At 46.4% G+C, this 21,008-nt stretch overlaps 13 non-coding genes and 2 pseudogenes across 13 annotated transcripts; 5 read left to right on the top strand and 10 right to left on the bottom strand.

Annotated features, from left to right (window-relative positions):
- Positions 1-82: 82 nt before the first annotated feature.
- LOC135029921 (U1 spliceosomal RNA) lies at positions 83-246 on the bottom strand. The gene has a single exon (XR_010225993.1). It is a non-coding gene; the product is annotated as a U1 spliceosomal RNA (small nuclear RNA).
- Positions 247-938: 692 nt separating this feature from the next.
- LOC135029809 (U1 spliceosomal RNA) lies at positions 939-1,080 on the bottom strand (annotated as a pseudogene).
- Positions 1,081-1,232: 152 nt separating this feature from the next.
- LOC135029815 (U1 spliceosomal RNA) lies at positions 1,233-1,396 on the bottom strand. The gene has a single exon (XR_010225904.1). It is a non-coding gene; the product is annotated as a U1 spliceosomal RNA (small nuclear RNA).
- A 6,743-nt stretch (positions 1,397-8,139) lies between these two features.
- Positions 8,140-8,255, bottom strand: LOC135029912 (U5 spliceosomal RNA). Its single transcript, XR_010225984.1, has one exon. It is a non-coding gene; the product is annotated as a U5 spliceosomal RNA (small nuclear RNA).
- A 275-nt stretch (positions 8,256-8,530) lies between these two features.
- LOC135029889 (U5 spliceosomal RNA) lies at positions 8,531-8,646 on the bottom strand. The gene has a single exon (XR_010225962.1). It is a non-coding gene; the product is annotated as a U5 spliceosomal RNA (small nuclear RNA).
- Positions 8,647-8,920: 274 nt separating this feature from the next.
- On the bottom strand, positions 8,921-9,036 carry LOC135029898 (U5 spliceosomal RNA). The gene has a single exon (XR_010225971.1). It is a non-coding gene; the product is annotated as a U5 spliceosomal RNA (small nuclear RNA).
- A 275-nt stretch (positions 9,037-9,311) lies between these two features.
- Positions 9,312-9,427, bottom strand: LOC135029893 (U5 spliceosomal RNA). The gene has a single exon (XR_010225966.1). It is a non-coding gene; the product is annotated as a U5 spliceosomal RNA (small nuclear RNA).
- Positions 9,428-9,697: 270 nt separating this feature from the next.
- LOC135029891 (U5 spliceosomal RNA) lies at positions 9,698-9,813 on the bottom strand. Its single transcript, XR_010225964.1, has one exon. It is a non-coding gene; the product is annotated as a U5 spliceosomal RNA (small nuclear RNA).
- A 264-nt stretch (positions 9,814-10,077) lies between these two features.
- On the bottom strand, positions 10,078-10,193 carry LOC135029905 (U5 spliceosomal RNA). Its single transcript, XR_010225977.1, has one exon. It is a non-coding gene; the product is annotated as a U5 spliceosomal RNA (small nuclear RNA).
- Positions 10,194-10,463: 270 nt separating this feature from the next.
- LOC135029896 (U5 spliceosomal RNA) lies at positions 10,464-10,579 on the bottom strand. Its single transcript, XR_010225969.1, has one exon. It is a non-coding gene; the product is annotated as a U5 spliceosomal RNA (small nuclear RNA).
- Positions 10,580-10,723: 144 nt separating this feature from the next.
- On the top strand, positions 10,724-10,851 carry LOC135029878 (U1 spliceosomal RNA; annotated as a pseudogene).
- A 593-nt stretch (positions 10,852-11,444) lies between these two features.
- Positions 11,445-11,608, top strand: LOC135029931 (U1 spliceosomal RNA). Its single transcript, XR_010226003.1, has one exon. It is a non-coding gene; the product is annotated as a U1 spliceosomal RNA (small nuclear RNA).
- Positions 11,609-11,760: 152 nt separating this feature from the next.
- LOC135029840 (U1 spliceosomal RNA) lies at positions 11,761-11,923 on the top strand. The gene has a single exon (XR_010225927.1). It is a non-coding gene; the product is annotated as a U1 spliceosomal RNA (small nuclear RNA).
- Positions 11,924-12,598: 675 nt separating this feature from the next.
- LOC135029746 (U1 spliceosomal RNA) lies at positions 12,599-12,762 on the top strand. Its single transcript, XR_010225842.1, has one exon. It is a non-coding gene; the product is annotated as a U1 spliceosomal RNA (small nuclear RNA).
- A 152-nt stretch (positions 12,763-12,914) lies between these two features.
- On the top strand, positions 12,915-13,077 carry LOC135029846 (U1 spliceosomal RNA). The gene has a single exon (XR_010225933.1). It is a non-coding gene; the product is annotated as a U1 spliceosomal RNA (small nuclear RNA).
- The last annotated feature ends 7,931 nt before the right edge of the window (positions 13,078-21,008 follow it).

Genomic DNA, 21,008 nt, shown 5'->3' with positions numbered 1-21,008 from the left:
GCAGCACAAGGGAACTCTCGAAAGAAGAACAAGGCTAGAGGAAGATCTGAGACAAAGAAATCTGACATTTACCAGAGCTGACCAGAGGAAAGCACAAACACAGTCCCCCACTACCACAAATAATGCAGTTGAGTTTCCCACATTTGGGGAAATCACAGGGGTCAGCATACCCAGAATGCAAAGAATGAACCTAACCCTGGGAGAACAATCTTCATGACCATGGTATCTCCTATGCAAAATAAGTATGATTTGGGATAGGGCTGGGGAGGGCCGCTGCTCAGGCACATCTCTGTCAAGTAAAGGAGATTCAACTGAGGCAGCACAAGGGAACTCTCATCTGGGGACAACAACTGCAGGGAGAACACATATTTTCAGATGAACATGGGAGGGCATAAGGCTGCCTAATACTGAAGCACCCCCAAACAACAAACCAAATGCAACAACTAGTGCAAGCATTCCTGGGGGAAGGCCTGCAGCAGATGGATTTGAATATGGTGATGTCATCCAAGCAGTGGGTCAAAGTTGGCTTCAACCCTCGTCTGCATATGAAAAGAATAAAGGGGTGTGCAGGGCATGGCGGCCTTTTGCGGCGCTTGGATGACCCCTAGTTCGCATTAAACACCTCCACCCTCCTTCGGTGTGGGGCTCATGTTGGCTATGCCCCAGCCCCTGAAGCATTCAAGCTGATTTCTTGCAGCAGCTGGGCACTGTAACAGCTCCAGAGCTGCTCTGTAAAGCAAGTAAAAGGGTGTGGGCCCTGCAGCACTACCTGTAGTTTGTATTGTGCGTTGGAAGGCACAAAGTAAGCAGACGGGAGAAGTCAGGATAGTGCACAAGGGTATAGAAGGGAGGGGCTCAAGAAAAAAGAAGTGGAAACAGACAGCAAACTAGGCTGGAGAGAGACCTGAGACAAAGAAATCTGAATTATATGAGAGCCGACCAGGGGAAACACAAATTATGCAGTCAAGTTTCCCACATTTGGGGAAATCGCAGGGGCAGCACACCCAGAGTGCAATGGGTGAGCCTTGCCCTGGGAGAAGCATCTTCATGATCATAGTATCTCACCTGGCAGGTAAGTAGGAGTTGGGCTAGAGCTGGGGAGGGTCGCTGCTCGGGCACCCCCCTGTCAAGTGAAGGAGATCCAACTGAGGCAGCACAAGGGAACTCTCGAAAGAAGAACAAGGCTAGAGGAAGATCTGAGACAAAGAAATCTGACTTTTACCAGAGCTGACCAGAGGAAAGCACAAACACAGTCCCCCACTACCACAAATAATGCAGTTGAGTTTCCCACATTTGGGGAAATCACAGGGGTCAGCATACCCAGAATGCAATGAATTAACCTAACCCTGGGAGAACAATCTTCATGACCATGGTATCTCCTATGCAAAATAAGTATGATTTGGGATAGGGCTGGGGAGGGCCGCTGCTCAGGCACATCTCTGTCAAGTAAAGGAGATTCAACTGAGGCAGCACAAGGGAACTCTCATCTGGGGACAACAACTGCAGGGAGAACACATATTTTCAGATGAACATGGGAGGGCAGAAGGCTGCCTAATACTGAAGCACCCCCAAACAACAAACCAAATGCAACAACTAGTGCAAGCATTCCTGGGGGAAGGCCTGCCGCAGATGGATTTGCATATGGTGATGTCATCCAAGCAGTGGGTCAAAGTTGGTTCAAACACCTTTGCAAAGTTCTATAAGTTTGATACCCTGGCTGAGGAGGACCTCCTGTTTGCTCAATCGGTGCTGCAAAGTCATCCGCACTCTCCTGCCCGTTTGGGAGCTTTGGTATAATCCCCATGGTCCTTACGGAGTCCCCAGCATCCTCTAGGACGTAAGAGAAAATAAGATTTTAAACCTACCGGTAAATCTTTTTCTCGGAGTCCGTAGAGGATGCTGGGTGCCCGTCCCAAGTGCGGTCTACTTCTGCAAGACTTGTATATAGTTATTGCTTACATAAGGGTTATATGTTAGTTTTCATCGGTCTTGGACTGATGCTATGTTGTTTTCATACTGTTAACTGGGTAGTATATCACAAGTTATACGGTGTGATTGGTGTGGCTGGTATGAATCTTGGCCTTGGATTAACAAAAATCCTTTCCTCGTACTGTCCGTCTCCTCTGGGCACAGTTTCTCTAACTGAGGTATGGAGGAGGGGCATAGAGGGAGGAGCCAGTGCACACCCAGATCTAAAGTCTTTCTTAAAGTGCCCATGTCTGCTGCGGGGCCCGTCTATCCCCCATGGTCCTTACGGAGTCCCCATCATCCTCTACGGACTACGAGAGAAAAAAATTACCGGTAGGTTTAAAATGTTATTTTTTTCTCTGCAACCCACTGCTAAATTGTGCTTCCTAGCTGTTTTTTATAAAATCACTTAATTAAATCTAACTCTGATTACGTCAGAGAAGGCCAGGTACCCTACACCATAAGAGGGGGTTTGAAATTTTGACTTGTCTACTTAAAGATCACCAAAATCTGATGACAAGGTCAATTACATCCCTGGGTGGGATTGAACCACCAACCTTTTGGTTAATAGCCCATGTAAGTGCAAGAAATCCTGAAGCACTCACTCATCATGGGAAAGTACCAATGTGTTTCTTACAAAAATTCTCCAGATTATTGACTTTTTAAAGTTTTTCTAGGAAACGTTCTAGATGAATGCTTATTAGCCTTTGTCAGTATTGACTTTTGCAAGGTGTCTCTGTGGCGCAATCGGTTAGCATGTTTGGCTATTAACCAAAAGGTTGGTGGTTCAATCCCACCCAGGGATGTAATTGACCTTGTAATCAGATTTTGGTGATCTTTAAGTAGACAAGTCAAAATTTCAAAAACCCCCCTTATGGTGTAGGGTACCTGGCCTTCTCTGATGTAATCAGAGTTAGATTTGATTAAGTGATTTTATAAAAAAACAGCTAGGAAGCACAATTTAGCAGTGAGTTGCAGAGAAAAAAAATTATGCTGGCAGAAAAGTCCAATTGAGTGATTAAACAGCTCTTCATTTTCTGATTTTATGTTTATGCTAACAAATTTGCTCTCTGAAAAGTGTCCACAAAGCCAAGTCTCTGATTAACACCTTTGTAGGAATGGTTTTTCACCTATTACTGAATTAAACTTGCTTCATTGGAAAGGCATCAAAGATGCATCCTCATTTCAATGTCTACTGAAATAATACAGGTTGACACCAGGAAACGTCACTGCATCCTTGCTGCTTCCTCATGGGGAAGTCTGTTTAATGTGAAAACAAGGTGATATCTAATCAGCACACAGGTAAGGAATTAAGAAAATCTTTCTTTATGGGTGAAGATGTTTCTCACAAATTGTTGTCCCAATGCATCATTGAAATTCAAGATGGAAGATGATTTTCATATATCACTTGTACATTTTGCATTGCTCTTCTGGTGACAATGTAGTTTGTTTTTGTCAATTACCATTTCAGTAATAGGGTAAAGAAAATTAAGTGGATTTTTTAAAGAAAACAATGCTGTCAATATACTATTAAAACAAATTAAAATGATAAAAGTTATTGTACTTTAAGTAAAAATAAAAGTGCCAAAATATCAATCCCAGTTTTTGATTACTTTAATTATAAAAAAAAAAATGCACATAGCAGAGGATAGTTTCGATCAATCGACCTCTGGGTTATGGGCCCAGCATGCTTCCATTGCACTACTCTGCTGCTCATGGAAGTGTCAGAGATCCTGAAGACTAAATTGATTAAAGGCCTTAAAGTACTGGACTATAAGGAAAGACTTACTAGGCTGAATATTTATACACTAGAAAAGAGGTGCCTAAGAGGAGATATTATTAATATCTTCAAATATGTAAAGATACATAACAAAGAGTTATCAGAGGAATTATTTATTAAAAGAACACGTGGTCACTCGCTGCGACTGGAGGAAAGTTCAGAACGCAATGGAGGAAAGGTTTCTTCACTGTTAGGGCAATCAGGATGTGGAATTCCCTGCCAGGGAAGGTGGTAATGGCGGACTCTGTAATTGGATTTAAAAAAGGAATGGATACATTTCTGAATGAAAAAGCTATCCAAGGTTATAATACTTAAAATATCAACATGGTTAATCCGGGGGTAACATGAGTTATAGTAGCTAACTAGTCATAAAACATTATTCAGCAAGTATGTAGAATCATCACAACTTAAAACAGGTTGAACACGATGGGCAATTTGCCTCTATTCAACCTCAAAAACTATGTTACTATATTACTATGTTATTGTAGTATACAGAACACCACAATGCAATGAGCAGTGATAGTGAGCACTGATGAGGATACTAGAACTGACACTGAGCAGCAAGATGCAGCACTGGACTATTAGTAATGTACTGTATTATGCTGAGCAACACAATGCAGCACAAGACAATGAACAGTGATACTGAGCACTGATGAGGATACTACTGAGAACTGACACTGAGCAGGAGAGACACACTACTAGTATTACTGAGCAGCAATAAGTAACCACTGATACTGAGCACTGATATTGAGATTTCCACTGAGAGAACATAGCCACGTCCTCTCCGCTCTCTCTTCAATGCACGAGTAAAAATGGCAGCAACGCGCAGCTCTTTATATGGAATCCGAATCTCGCGAGAATCCGACAGCGGGATGATGACATTTTCCCTTGTTCAGGTTTTCCGAGTCAGGCGGGAACAACCGAGCCTGCCTCGGACCAGTGTAAACCACGTGGAGTTCGTGGGGAATTCGGTTCTCGGAGAACCGAACCCGCTCCTCTCTACCTTATACCCTATCAATTTTTTTATTTTCAATCTAAGCCCCTGCAGTTTTCTGTAAGCATCTGCTTCGCTATGATGATCAACAAGTCACAAGGGCAAACACTCAGGGTTTGAGGCGTAGATCTTAGGACCAGCTGCTACAAGCATGGCAGAGGTGTCACTATCACTGGTGACACCCAGAGAGGTGGCGAGGGAGATTGTAATGCAGTGCGCGCAGATAAGCAGTGCAATGGTAAAAAGGAGGCATGGTTTCATAGGTAGGGGCGTGGCCTGGTGGCCTGAATCTACATTTTGTTGCTCCGGGTGTCCCGGGGGTTGGGGGCTGCACCCGGGGACTAGTGTGTGAGCGGTGCTGGCTCCTGCAAAGTGACAGGGCATGGCCACCCAGCATGACGCCTCCCTTCTTGACCATGCTGTAATTGCAGTCGCACTGCAGTTCAGCGTGATCATAAAAAATGGTGTAGGCTCCTGCTGGTGCAGACTGTATGTGCGCGCAGGAAGCCGCCACCATTTTTGTGATCACAGCGGCTGAATGTGATGTCATACAGTCGCTGTGACCACGCCCCCTGTGTCTCCTCCGTTGCAGACCCCATTTTGAAGCCTTGCCCCCGCACCGCTCCATCCCTGACTTGGAAATGGAGTGTTGCTGACCCACCTCTCCCCCCCTTCCCCGCCCCGATTGACAGGCAGAGGCGATCACATTCTCTGCGGGGTGCCGCAGAAAATGCAGGCACATGCGTATGCTCTTAGCAATTTTTGCAGTTGGATCGCTTATTGTGATTGCAATCCAACCTGAATCAGGCCCTATTACCTATCACAATGCGCTGCGGGCAGTACAAAATTGGGTTAATATAGGAGAAAAACCCCCAGACCTGTGCTCCTTAACTGTACCTGGTGGCTAGTGGAGCGGCTGCCCAGTAATCAGTGTCCACCGCAGTGCGCACACGGCCCACCCCCTACGGCCTCGCTCCCCTTCAGCAGCGGCCTCGTGATCCGGAAGGGTGGTGTGTGTGTGACTGACCTTAGGATGAAACCGGAGCCTCCGCTGCAGTGACCCAGCAACCAGGGCACGGGAGTATACAGCGCCGCTGGGAGTGATGAAGCTGCAGTAAAGATGTCTATTAGACCTAGCCTGCTGCAGCCCTTGTAGATTCTCATAAAACAAGTTCTTCTTTTCTTGTCAAAATTAATAGCTAAGAATAGGCTGCCTGAGGCAGGCCCCTGTTAATTGGCCTGCTACTGAAGGCACCAACTACAAACTGAGCTCCCTGTTCATGGAAGCGGGGTTATAGAGGAGAATGCACTGAGCTTCTTGGGAACAGTCAAAAGCTTTGAGCCGGTTGGTGCCTCAGATCAAGATCCTACTCTACACCCCAATGTGAATCCTTGTGGAGTCCAGTGTACCCCACAGAAGAAATTAATGTGTCACACCCATTGGCAGCAACCTTAGAATAGCTGCTGACGGGCACAATTGAGAAAGGAAGGGGGGGGGGACATTTGAATCCAGCACATAGATGCAATTCAAATATGTAATTCGTACCTTCCTATTTTAAAATATAATGGATGAACCTCACCCTGTGAGAACAATCTTCATGATCAAGAGATCTCATATGCAAAATAAATATGAGTTGGGATAGGGCTGGGGAGGGCTGCTCGGGCAGCACCTCCCCCGTCAAGTTAAGGAGATTCAACTGAGGAAGCACAAGGGAACTCTCGTCTGGGGACAACAACTGCAGGGAGACCACATCTTTTCAGATGAACATGGGAGGGCGGAAGGCTGCCTAATACTGAAGCACCATATGCAACAACTAGTACAAGCATTCCTGGGGGAAGGTCTGCAGCAGTCGGATTTGCATACGGTGATGTTATCCAAGCAGTGGGCCAAAGTTGACTGGAACCCTCATCTGCATATGAAAAGAGAAAAGGGGCGTGCAGGGCATGGCGGCCTTTTGCAGTGCTTGGATGACCCCTAGTTCACATTAAACACCCCCACCCTCCTTTGGTGTGGGGCTCATGTTGGCCATGCCCCATCCCCTGAAGCATTCAAGCTGATTTCTTGCAGCAGCTGGGCACTGTAACAGCTCCAGAGCTGTTCTGTAAGGCAAGTAAAAGGGTGTGGGCCCTGCAGCACCACCTGTAGTTCGCATTGTGCGTTGGAAGGCACAAAGTAAGCAGACGGGAGGAGAAGTCAGGATAGTGCGCAAGGGCATTCTTTTCTCTTAGTCCGTAGAGGATGCTGGGATCACATTAAGAACCATGGGGTATAGACGGGATCCGCAAGAGACATGGGCACTTTAAGACTTTCAAAGGGTGTGAACTGGCTCCTCCCTCTATGCCCCTCCTCCAGACTCCAGTTATAGGAACTGTGCCCAGGGAGACGGACATTTCGAGGAAAGGATTTATTGTTAAACTAAGGTGAGCATCTTACCAGCTCACACCTTAAACATGCCGCAGAACGTGGCATTCAACAGAACACAAGCCAACGGCATGAACAATTGCAGCAAAAAGCTGACCAGAACCATAACACAACATGTGTATAACCACAAGTAATAACTGCAGACACAGTATGGACTGGGACGGGTGCCCAGCATCTTCTACAGACTAAGAGAAAAGGATTTACCGGTAGGTATTAAAATCCTATTTTCTCATACGACCTAGAGGATGCTGGGGTCACATTAAGAACCATGGGGTTATACCAAAGCCCTTGAACGGGTGGGAGAGTGCGTACGACTCTGCAGCACCGAATGACCCAACTTAAGGTTATCATCAGCCAAGGTATCAAACTTGTAAAACTTAGCAAAAGTGTTTACTAAATAGCTGCTCGGCAAAGTTACAATGCCGAGACTCCCCGACCAGCTGCCAAGGATGAACCCACCTTTCTAGTAGAATGGGTCTTCACCTACTTCAGTAACGGCAATCCTGCCGTGGAACGAGCATGCTGAATCTTACCACAGATCCAGCGCATAATGGTCTGCATGGAAGCAGGACACCAAATCCTGTTGGGAGCATACAGGACAAACAGAGCCTCTGTTTTCCTAATCTGAACCGTTCTGGTGACATACATTTTCAAAGTTCTGACCACAGCCAGAGACTTTGACTCAACGAAGGTGTCAGTGGCCAAAGGCACCATGTGGAAAGATGAACCACCTTCGGCAGAAATTGTTGACGTGTCCTCAATTCTGCTCTATCTTCATGAAAGATCAAATAAAGGCTCTTGTGATACTGCATGGTTTGTACTGTTTTCCATGTGCTCCCAGACCTTTAAGCAAGTAGCATGGTCAAGAAAGTTCTGTTTGAAAAGAAACAACATTTACTGTCATTGTTATGCAAATAAACTTACATTAAAGCTAACAAGAAAGCACACTCGTTCTGTCTTTAAACTGATAAAAGAAACCCCAATAATATGGGGCATGCAAAAATTGAGATAAAACTCAGTTTTGCTCCTCTCCACGGAAATCTTTAATAAAAGGCGAAATATTTGTTAGTTCTGAAGAGAAACCAGAGCATGACCAAGATTCCACCTGTCGCCTGAGTGCCATGCCAGCAGTTCTCATTCAGCTGAAAGTGAGCACCCAATTTGAATGAAAGAAAGCAGATTTCTCACCAGGCTTCCCCTTGCTATAAACATGGTTTGTACTCTTTTCCATGTGCTCCCAGATCTTTCAAGCAATTAGTGTGGTCAAGAAAGTTCTGTTTGAAAAGAAACAAACATTTACTGTCATTTCTATGCAAATGAGCTTACATTAAAGCACACTCGTTCTATCTTTAAACCGATAAAATAAAACCCCAATAAGATGGGGCATGCAAAAATTGAGATAAAACTCAGTTTTGCTCCTCTCCACGGAAATCTTTAGTAAAAGGCGAAAGATTTGTTCGTTCTGAAGAGAAACCAGAACATGACCAAGATTCCACCTGTCGCCTGAGTGCCATGCCAGCAGTCCTCATTCAGCTCAAAGTGAGCACCCAATTTGAAAGAAAGAAAGCAGATTTCTCACCAGGCTTCCCCTTGCTATAAACATGGTTTGTACTCTTTTCCATGTGCTCCCAGATCTTTCAAGCAATTAGTGTGGTCAAGAAAGTTCTGTTTGAAAAGAAACAAACATTTACTGTCATTTCTATGCAAATGAGCTTACATTAAAGCACACTCGTTCTATCTTTAAACCGATAAAAGAAACCCCAATAAGACGGAGCATGCAAAAATTGAGATAAAACTCAGTTTTGCTCCTCTCCACGGAAATCTTTAGTAAAAGGCGAAAGATCTGTTCGTTTTGAAGAGAAACCAGAGCATGACCAAGATTCCACCTGTCGCCTGAGTGCCATGCCAGCAATCCTCATTCAGCTCAAAGTGAGCACCCAATTTGAAAGAAAGAAAGCAGATTTCTCACCAGGCTTCCCCTTGCTATAAACATGGTTTGTACTCTTTTCCATGTGCTCCCAGATCTTTCAAGCAATTAGTGTGGTCAAGAAAGTTCTGTTTGAAAAGAAACAAACATTTACTGTCATTTCTATGCAAATGAGCTTACATTAAAGCACACTCGTTCTATCTTTAAACCGATAAAATAAAATCCCAATAAGATGGGGCATGCAAAAATTGAGATAAAACTCAGTTTTGCTCCTCTCCACGGAAATCTTTAGTAAAAGGCGAAAGATTTGTTCGTTCTGAAGAGAAACCAGAACATGACCAAGATTCCACCTGTCGCCTGAGTGCCATGCCAGCAGTCCTCATTCAGCTCAAAGTGAGCACCCAATTTGAAAGAAAGCAGATTTCTCACCAGGCTTCCCCTTGCTATAAACATGGTTTGTACTCTTTTCCATGTGCTCCCAGATCTTTCAAGCATTTAGTATAGTCAAGAAAGTTCTGTTTGAAAAGAAACAAACATTTACTGTCATTTCTATGCAAATGAGCTTACATTAAAGCACACTCGTTCTATCTTTAAACCGATAAAAGAAACCCCAATAAGACGGAGCATGCAAAAATTGAGATAAAACTCAGTTTTGCTCCTCTCCACGGAAATCTTTAGTAAAAGGCGAAAGATCTGTTCGTTTTGAAGAGAAACCAGAGTATGACTAAGATTCCACCTGTCGCCTGAGTGCCATGCCAGCAGTCCTCATTCAGCGCAAAGTGAGCACCCAATTTGAAAGAAAGAAAGCAGATTTCTCACCAGGCTTCCCCTTGCTATAAGCATGGTTTGTACTCTTTTCCATGTGCTCCCAGATCTTTCAAGCAATTAGAATGGTCAAGAAAGTTCTGCTTGAAAAGAAACAGACATTTATAGTCATTGTTATGCAAATAAACTTACATTAAAGCTAACAAGAAACTGATAAAAGAAACACCAATAATATGGTGCATGCAAAAATTGAGATAAAACTCAGTTTTGCTCCTCTCCACAGAAATCTTTAATAAAAGGCGAAAGATTTGTTCGTTCTGAAGAGAAACCAGAGCATGACCAAGATTCCACCTGTCGCCTAAATGCTGTGCCAGCAGTCCTCATTCAGATCAAAGTGAGCGCCCAACTTGAAAGTAAGCAGATTTCTCACCTGGCTTCTCCTTGCTATAAGCATGGTTTGTACTGTATTCCATGTGCTCCCAGATCTTTCAAGCAAGTAGCATGGTCAAGAAAGTTCTGTTTGAAAAGAAACAAACATTTACTGTCATTTCTATGCAAATGAGCTTACATTAAAGCACACTCATTCTATCTTTAAACCGATAAAAGAAACCCCAAAAAGATGGGGCATGCAAAAATTGAGATAAAACTCGGTTTTGCTCCTCTCCACGGAAATCTTTAATAAAAGGCGAAAGATTTGTTCGTTCTGAAGAGAAACCAGAGCATGACCAAGATTTTTATCTGAAAATATGTGTTCTCCCTGCAGTTGTTGTCCCCAGATGAGAGTTCCCTTGTGCTGCCTCAGTTGAATCTCCTTTACTTGACAGAGATGTGCCTGATCAGCGGCCCTCCCCAGCCCTATCCCAAATCATACTTATTTTGCATAGGAGATACCATGGTCATGAAGATTGTTCTCCCAGGGTGAGGTTCATTCATTGCATTCTGGGTATGCTGACCCCTGTGATTTTCCCAAATGTGGGAAACTCGCTTTTATACCCTTGTGCACTATCCTGACTTCTCCTCCTGTCTGCTTACTTTGTGCCTTCCAATGCACAATGCAAACTACAGGTAGTGCTGCAGGGCCCACACCCTTTTACTTGCCTTACAGAGCAGCTCTGGAGCTGATACAGTGCCAAGCTGCTGCAAGAAATCAGCTTGAATGCTTCAGGGGATGGGGCATGGCCAACATGAGCCCCACACCGAAGGAGGGTGGGGGTGTTTAATGCGAACTAAGGGTCATCCAAGCGCCGCAAAAGGCCGCCATGCCCTGCATACCCCTTTTCTCTTTTCATATGCAGATGAGGGTTCCAGCCAACTTTGGCCCACTGCTTGGATGACATCACCGTATGCAAATCCGTCTTCTGCAGAACTTCCCCCAGGAATGCTTGCACTAGTTGTTGCATTTGGTTTGTTGTTTGGGGGTGCTTCAGTATTAGGCAGCCTTCTGCCCTCCCATGTTCATCTGAAAATATGTGTTCTCCCTGCAGTTGTTGTCCCCAGATGAGAGTTCCCTTGTGCTGCCTCAGTTGAATCTCCTTTACTTGACAGAGATGTGCATGAGCAGCGGCCCTCCCCAGCCCTATCCCAAATCATACTTATTTTGCATAGGAGATACCATGGTCATGAAGATTGTTCTCCCAGGGTGAGGTTCATTCATTGCATTTTGGGTATGCTGACCCCTGTGATTTACCCAAATGTGGGAAACTCGACTGCATTATTTGTGGTAGTGGGGGACTGTGTTTGTGCTTTCCTCTGGTCAGCTCTGTTAAAACTCAGATTTCTTTGTCTCAGATTTTCCTCTAGCCTTGTTCTTCTTTCGAGAGTTCCCTTGTGCTGCCTCAGGTGGATCTCCTTCACTTGACAGGGGGGTGCCCGAGCAGCGACCCTCCCCAGCTCTAGCCCAACTCCTACTTACCTGCCAGGTGAGATACTATGATCAGGAAGGTGCTTCACCCAGGGCAAGGCTCACCCATTGCACTCTGGGTGTGCTGCTCCTACGATTTCCCCAAATGTGGGACACTTGACTGCATAATTTGTGTTTCCTCTGGTCGGCTCTCGTATAATTCAGATCTCTTTGTCTCAGGTCTTTCTCCAGCCTAGTTTGCTGTCTGTTTCCACTTCTTTTATCTTGAGCCCCTCCCTTCTATACCCTTGTGCACTATCCTGACTTTTCCTCCCGTCTGCTTACTTTGTGCCTTCCAATGCACAATGCAAACTACAGGTAGTGCTGCAGGGCCCACACAATCTTTTACTTGCCTTAAAGAGCAGCTCTGGAGCTGTTACAGTGCCCAGCTGCTGCAAGAAATCAGCTTGAATGCTTCAGGAGATGGGGCATGGCCAACATGAGCCCCACACCAAAGGTGGGTGGGGGTGTTTAATGCGAACTAGGGGTAATCCAAGCACCGCAAAAGGCCGCCATGCCCTGCACGCCCCTTTTCTCTTTTCATATGCAGATGAGGGTTGAAGCCAACTTTGACCCACTGCTTGGATGACATCACCATATGCAAATCCATCTGCTGCAGGCCTTGCCCCAGGAATGCTTGCACTAGTTGTTGCATTTGGTTTGTTGTTTGGGGGTGCTTCAGTATTAGGCAGCCTTCTGCCCTCCCATGTTCATCTGAAAATATGTGTTCTCCCTGCAGTTGTTGTCCCCAGATGAGAGTTCCCTTGTGCTGCCTCAGTTGAATCTCCTTTACTTGACAGAGATGTGCCTGAGCAGCGGCCCTCCCAGCCCTATCCCAAATCATACTTATTTTGCATAGGAGACACCATGGTCATGAAGATTGTTCACCCAGGGTGAGGTTCATTCATTGCATTCTGGGTATGCTGACCCCTGTGATTTCCCCAAATGTGGGAAACTCGCCTGCATTTTTTGTGGTAGTGGGGGACTGTGTTTGTGTTTTCCTCTGGTCAGCTCTGGTAAAAGTCAGATTTCTTTGTCTCATATATTCCTCTAGCCTTGTTCTTCTTTCGAGAGTTCCCTTGTGCTGCCTCAGTTGGATCTCCTTCACTTGACAGGGGGGTGCCCGAGCAGTGACCCTCCCCAGCTCTAGCCCAACTCCTACTTACCTGCCAGGTGAGATACTATGATCATGAAGGTGCTTCTCCCAGGGCAAGGCTCACCCATTGCACTCTGGGTGTGCTGCTCCTGTGATTTCCCCAAATGTGGGAAACTTGATTGCATAATTTGTGTTTCCCCTGGTCGGCTCTCGTATAATTCAGATCTCTTTGTCTCAGGTCTCTCTCCAGCCTAGTTTGCTGTCTGTTTCCACTTCTCTTTTCTGGAGCCACTCCCTTCTATGCCCTTGCGCACTATCCTGACTTCTCCCGTCTGCTTACTTTGTGCCTTCCAACGCACAATGCGAACTACAGGTAGTGCTGCAGGGCCCACACCCTTTTAGTTGCCTTACAGAGCAGCTCTGGAGCTGTTACAGTGCCCAGCTGCTGCAAGAAATCAGCTTGAATGCTTCAGGGGCTGGGGCATAGCCAACATGAGCCCCACACCAAAGGAGGGTGGGGGTGTTTAATGCGAACTAGGGGTCATCCAAGCACCGCAAAAGGCCGCCATGCCCTGCATGCCCCTTTTCTCTTTTCATATGCAGATGAGGGTTCCAGCCAACTTTGGCCCACTGCTTGGATGACATCACCGTATGCAAATCCGTCTGCTGCAGACCTTCCCCCAGGAATGCTTGTACTAGTTGTTGCATATGGTTTGATATTTGATGGTGCTTCAATATTAGGCAGCCTTCCGCCCTCCCATGTTCATCTGAAAAGATGTGGTCTCCCTGCAGTTGTTGTCCCCAGACGAGAGTTCCCTTGTGCTTCCTCAGTTGAATCTCCTTAACTTGATGGGGGAGGGGCTGCCCGAGCAGCCACCCTCCCCAGCCCTATCCCAACTCATACTTATTTTGCATATGAGATCTCTTGATCATGAAGATTGTTCTCACAGGGTGAAGTTCATCCATTATATTTTAAAATAGGAAGGTACAAATTACATATTTGAATTGCATCTATGTGCTGGATTCAAATGTCCCCCCCCCCCCTTCCTTTCTCAATTGTGCCCATCAGCAGCTATTCTAAGGTTGCTGCCAATGGGTGTGACACATTAATTTCTTCTATGGGGTACACAGGACTCCACAAGGATTCACATTGGGGTGTAGAGTAGGATCTTGATCTGAGGCACCAACCGACTCAAAGCTTTTGACTGTTCCCAAGATGCTCAGCGCATCCTCCTCTATAACCCCGCTTCCATGAACAGGGAGCTCAGTTTGTAGTTGGTGCCTTCAGTAGCAGGCCACTTAACAGGGGCCTGCCTCAGGAAGCCAATTCTTAGCTATTCATTTTGACAAGAAAAGAAGAACTTGTTTTATGAGAATCTACAAGGGCTGCAGCAGGCTAGGTCTAATAGACATCTTTACTGCAGCTTCATCACTCCCAGCGGCGCTGTATACTCCCGTGCCCTGGTTGCTGGGTCACTGCAGCGGAGGCTCCGGTTTCTTCCTAAGGTCAGTCACACACACACCGCCCTTCCGGATCACGAGGCCGCTGATGAAGGGGAGCGTGGCCGTAGGGGGTGGACCGTGTGCGCACTGGCGTGGACACTGATTACTGGGCAGCCGCTCCACTAGCCACCAGGTACAGTTAAGGAGCACAGGTCTGGGGTTTTTTCTCCTATATTAAACCAATTTTGTACTGCCCGCAGCGCATTGTGATAGGTAATAGGGCCTGATTCAGGTTGGATTGCAATCACAATAAGTGATCCAACTGCAAAAATTGCTAAGAGCATACGCATGTGCCTGCATTTTCTGCGGCACCCCGCAGAGAATGCGATCGCCTCTGCCTGTCAATCGGGGCAGGGGGGGAGAGGGGGGTCAGCAACACTCCATTTCCAAGTCAGGGATGGAGCGGTGCGGGGGCAAGGCTTCAAAATGGGGTCTGCAATGGAGGAGACACAGGGGGCGTGGTCACAGCAGCTGTATGACATCACATTCAGCCGCTGTGATCACAAAAATGGTGGCGGCTTCCTGCGCGCACATACAGTCTGCACCAGCAGGAGGCTACACCATTTTTTATGATCACGCTGAACTGCAGTGCGACTGCAATTACAGCATGGTCAAGAAGGGAGGCGTCATGCTGGGTGGCCATAAGAGATGAGCGGGTTCGGTTCCTCGGAATCCGAACCCGCCCGAACTTCACCCTTTTTTGCTCGGGTCCGAGCAGACTCGGATCCTCTCGCCTTGCTCGGTTAACCCGAGCGCGCCCGAACGTCATCATCCCGCTGTCGGATTCTCACGAGACTTGGATTCTATATAAGGAGCCGCGCGTCGCCGCCATTTTCACACGTGCATTGAGATTGATAGGGAGAGGACGTGGCTGGCGTCCTCTCCGTTTAGATTAGAAGATAGAGACGAGTGACATTTGATTTACTACTAATTTGGGGAGCAGTTGAACTTGTCAGGAGTACTCAGTAGTGCAGAGTTTTGCTGATAGTGACCACCAGTTTTATTATTTATAATCCGTTCTCTGCCTGAAAAAAAACGATACACATACCATATCTGTGCTCAGCCTCAGTGTGCTGCATGATATATCATCTATGTATATCTGACTGTGCTGAGTGCTCACTGCTCACACAGCTTAATTGTGGGGGAGACTGGGGAGCAGTTATAGCAGGAGTACAGTGCACACTTTTGCTGCCAGTGTGACCACCAGTATATTGTCTGCCTGAAAAAGTTAAACACTCCTGTGGTGTTTTTTTTTTATTCTATAAATGCATTCTGCTGACAGTGTCCAGCAGGTCCGTCATACATATATTATATAAATATTTACCTGCAGTAGTGTTATATTTTTTTTTTCATCTTTATCATCTCTATATTAGCAGACGCAGTACGGTAGTCCACGGCTGTGGCTATCTCTGTGTCGTCAGTGCTCGTCCATAATTGTATACCTACCTACCTGTGGTGGTTTTTTTTTTTTCTATCTTCTTCATACTAGTAGTTTAGGAGTCTACTGACAGTGTCCACCAGGTCCATCATTATATTATATACCTACAGTAGTAATATATTTATTATATAATCTATACTAGCAGACGCAGTACGGTAGTCCACGGCTGTGGCTATCTCTGTGTCGTCAGTGCTCGTCCATAATTGTATACCTACCTACCTGTGGTGGGTTTTTTTTTTTATCTTCTTCATACTAGTAGTTTAGCAGTCTGCTGACAGTGTCCACCAGGTCCGTCATTATATTATATACCTACAGTAGTAATATATTTATTATATTATCTATACTAGCAGATGCAGTACGGTAGTCCACGGCTGTACCTACCTCTGTGTCGTCAGTGCTCGTCCATAATTGTATACCTACCTGTGGTGGGGTTTTTTTTTCTATCTTCTTCATACTAGTAGTTTAGGAGTCTGCTGACAGTGTCCACCAGGTCCGTCATTATATTATATACCTACAGTAGTAATATATTTAGTATATTATCTATACTAGCAGACGCAGTACGGTAGTCCACGGCTGTACCTACCTCTGTGTCGTCACTCGTCCATAATTGTATACCTAACTGTGGTGGGTTTTTTTTTCTATCTTCTTCATACTAGTAGTTTAGCAGTCTGCTGACAGTGTCCACCAGGTCCGTCATTATATTATATATACCTACAGTAGTTATATATATTTTTTTTTTTATATCATTAATTATCATCTCTATACTAGCAGACGCAGTACGGTAGGCCACGGCTGTGGCTATCTCTGTGTCGTCAGTGCTCGTCCATAATTGTATACCTACCTACCTGTGGTGGAAGTTTTTTCTATCTTCTTCATACTAGTAGTTTAGCAGTCTGCTGACAGTGTCCACCAGGTCCGTCATTATATTATATATACCTACAGTAGTTATATATATATTTTTTTTTATATCATTAATTATCATCTCTATACTAGCAGACGCAGTACGGTAGTCCACGGCTGTAGCTACCTCTGTGTCGTCAGTCACTCGTCATCCATAAGTATACTAGTATCCATCCATCTCCATTGTTTACCTGAGGTGCCTTTTAGTTGTGCCTATTAAAATATGGAGAACAAAAATGTTGAGGTTCCAAAAATAGGGAAAGATCAAGATCCACTTCCACCTCGTGCTGAAGCTGCTGCCACTAGTCATGGCCGAGACGATGAAATTCCATCAACGTCGTCTGCCAAGGCCGATGCCCAATGTCATAGTACAGAGCATGTAAAATCCAAAACACAAAAGATCAGTAAAAAAATGACTCAAAAATCTAAATAAAAATCGTCGGAGGAGAAGCGTAAACTTGCCAATATGCCATTTACCACACGGAGTGGCAAGGAACGGCTGAGGCCCTGGCCTATCTTCATGGCTAGTGGTTCAGCTTCACATGAGGATGGAAGCACTCAGCCTCTCGCTAGAAAAATGAAAAGACTTAAGCTGGCAAAAGCACAGCAAAGAACTGTGCGTTCTTCAAAATCACAAATCCACAAGGAGAGTCCAATTGTGTCGGTTGCGATGCCTGACCTTCCCAACACTGGACGTGAAGAGCATGCACCTTCCACCATTTGCACGCCCCCTGCAAGTGCTGGAAGGAGCACCCGCAGTCCAGTTCCTGATAGTCAGATTGAAGATGTCAGTGTTGAAGTACACCAGGATGAGGAGAATATGGGTGTTGCTGGCGCTGGGGAGGAAATTGACAAGGAGGATTCTGATGGTGAGGTGGTTTGTTTAAGTCAGGCACCCGGCGAGACACCTGTTGTCCGTGGGAGGAATATGGCCATTGACATGCCTGGTGAAAATACCAAAAAAATCAGCTCTTCGGTGTGGAAGTATTTCAACAGAAATGCGGACAACAGGTGTCAAGCCGTGTGTTGCCTTTGTCAAGCTGTAATAAGTAGGGGTAAGGACGTTAACCACCTCGGAACATCCTCCCTTATACGTCACCTGCAGCGCATTCATCATAAGTCAGTGACAAGTTCAAAAACTTTGGGCGACAGCGGAAGCAGTCCACTGACCAGTAAATCCCTTCCTCTTGTAACCAAGCTCACGCAAACCACCCCACCAACTCCCTCAGTGTCAATTTCCTCCTTCCCCAGGAATGCCAATAGTCCTGCAGGCCATGTCACTGGCAATTCTGACGAGTTCTCTCCTGCCTGGGATTCCTCCGATGCATCCTTGAGTGTAACGCCTACTGCTGCTGGCGCTGCTGTTGTTGCTGCTGGGAGTCGATGGTCATCCCAGAGGGGAAGTCGTAAGACCACTTTTACTACTTCCACCAAGCAATTGACTGTCCAACAGTCCTTTGCGAGGAAGATGAAATATCACAGCAGTCATCCTGCTGCAAAGCGGATAACTGAGGCCTTGGCATCCTGGGCAGTGAGAAACGTGGTTCCGGTATCCATCATTACTTCAGAGCCAACTATAGACTTGATTGAGGTACTGTGTCCCCGGTACCAAATACTATCTAGGTTCCATTTCTCTAGGCAGGCGATACCGAAAATGTACACAGACCTCAGAAAAAGACTCACCAGTGTCCTAAAAAATGCAGTTGTACCCAATGTCCACTTAACCACGGACATGTGGACAAGTGGAGCAGGGCAGACTCAGGACTATATGACTGTGACAGCCCACTGGGTAGATGTATTGACTCCCGCCGCAAGAACAGCAGCGGCGGCACCAGTAGCAGCATCTCGCAAACGCCAACTCTTTCCTAGGCAGGCTACGCTTTGTATCACCGCTTTCCAGAATACGCACACAGATGAAAACCTCTTACGGCAACTGAGGAAGATCATCACAGAATGGCTTACCCCAATTGGACTCTCCTGTGGATTTGTGGCATCGGACAACGCCAGCAATATTGTGCGTGCATTATATCTGGGCAAATTCCAGCACGTCCCATGTTTTGCACATACCTTGAATTTGGTGGTGCAGAATTATTTAAAAAACGACAGGGGCGTGCAAGAGATGCTGTCGGTGGCCACAAGAATTGCGGGACACTTTCGGCGTACAGGCACCACGTACAGAAGACTGGAGCAACACCAAAAACGCCTGAACCTGCCCTGCCATCATCTGAAGCAAGAAGTGGAAACGAGGTGGAATTCAACCCTCTATATGCTTCAGAGGATGGAGGAGCAGCAAAAGGCCATTCAAGCCTATACATCTGACCACGATATAGGAGGTGGAATGCACCTGTCTCAAGCGCAGTGGAGAATGATTTCAACGTTGTGCAAGGTTCTGCAACCTTTTGAACTTGCCACACGTGAAGTCAGTTCAGACACTGCCAGCCTGAGTCAGGTCATTCCCGTCATCAGGCTTTTGCAGAAGAAGCTGGAGACATTGAAGGAGGAGCTAAGACAGAGCGATTCCGCTAGGCATGTGGGACTTGTGGATGGAGCCCTTCATTCGCTTAACCAGGATTCACGGGTGGTCAATCTGTTGAAATCAGAGCACTACATTTTGGCCACCGTGCTCGATCCTAGATTTAAAACCTACGTTGTATCTCTCTTTCCGGCAGACACAAGTCTGCAGGGGTTCAAAGACCTGCTGGTGAGAAAATTATCAAGTCAAGCGGAACTTGATCGGTCAACAGCTCCTCCTTCACAGTCTCCCGCAATTGGGGGTGCGAGGAAAAGGCTCAGAATTCCGAGCCCACCCGCTGGCGGTGATGCAGGGCAGTCTGGAGCGACTGCTGATGCTGACATCTGGTCCGGACTGAAGGACCTGCCAACGATTACGGACATGTCGTCTACTGTCACTGCATATGATTCTCTCACCATTGAAAGAATGGTGGAGGATTATATGAGTGACCGCATCCAAGTAGGCACGTCAGACAGTCCGTACGTATACTGGCAGGAAAAAGAGGCAATTTGGAGGCCCTTGCACAAACTGGCTTTATTCTACCTAAGTTGCCCTCCCACAAGTGTGTACTCCGAAAGAGTGTTTAGTGCCGCCGCTCACCTTGTCAGCAATCGGCGTACGAGGTTACTTCCAGAAAATGTGGAGAAGATGATGTTCATTAAAATGAATTATAATCAATTGCTCCGTGGAGACATTGACCAGCAGCAATTGCCTCCACAAAGTATACAGGGAGCTGAGATGGTGGATTCCAGTGGGGACGAATTGATAATCTGTGAGGAGGGGGATGTACACGGTGATGAATCGGAGGATGATGATGAGGTGGACATCTTGCCTCTATAGAGCCAGTTTGTGCAAGGAGAGATTTATTGCTTCTTTTTTGGTGGGGGTCCAAACCAACCCGTCATTTCAGTCACAGTCGTGTGGCAGACCCTGTCACTGAAATGATGGGTTGGTTAAAGTGTGCATGTCCTGTTTATACAACATAAGGGTGGGTGGGAGGGCCCAAGGCAATTCCACCTTGCACCTCTTTTTTCTTTTATTTTTCTTTGCGTCATGTGCTGTTTGGGGAGTGTTTTTTGGAAGGGCCATCCTGCGTGACACTGCAGTGCCACTCCTAGATGGGCCAGGTGTTTGTGTCGGCCACTTGGGTCGCTGAGCTTAGTCACACAGCTACCTCATTGCGCCTCTTTTTTTCTTTGCATCATGTGCTGTTTGGGGAGTGTTTTTTGGAAGGGCCATCCTGCGTGACACTGCAGTGACACTCCTAGATGGGCCAGGTGTTTGTGTCGTCCACTTGGGTCGCTGAGCTTAGTCACACAGCTACCTCATTGCGCCACTTTTTTTCTTTGCGTCATGTGCTGTTTGGGGAGTGTTTTTTGGAAGGGCCATCCTGCGTGACACTGCAGTGCCACTCCTAGATGGGCCAGGTGTTTGTGTCGGCCACTTGGGTCGCTGAGCTTAGTCACACAGCTACCTCATTGCGCCTCTTTTTTTCTTTGCGTCATGTGCTGTTTGGGGAGTGTTTTTGGAAGGGCCATCCTGCGTGACACTGCAGTGCCACTCCTAGATGGGCCAGGTGTTTGTGTCGGCCACTTGGGTCGCTGAGCTTAGTCACACAGCTACCTCATTGCGCCTCTTTTTTTCTTTGCGTCATGTGCTGTTTGGGGAGTGTTTTTTGGAAGGGCCATCCTGCGTGACACTGCAGTGCCACTCCTAGATGGGCCAGGTGTTTGTGTCGGCCACTTGGGTCGCTGAGCTTAGTCACACAGCTACCTCATTGCGCCTCTTTTTTTCTTTGCGTCA

This window comes from Pseudophryne corroboree, unplaced genomic scaffold (genome assembly GCF_028390025.1).
Source record: "Pseudophryne corroboree isolate aPseCor3 unplaced genomic scaffold, aPseCor3.hap2 scaffold_493, whole genome shotgun sequence".
Lineage (NCBI taxonomy): Eukaryota > Metazoa > Chordata > Amphibia > Anura > Myobatrachidae > Pseudophryne > Pseudophryne corroboree.
The sequence above is the reverse complement of the archived record's forward strand: the minus strand, read 5'-3'. Positions and strand labels throughout refer to the sequence as shown.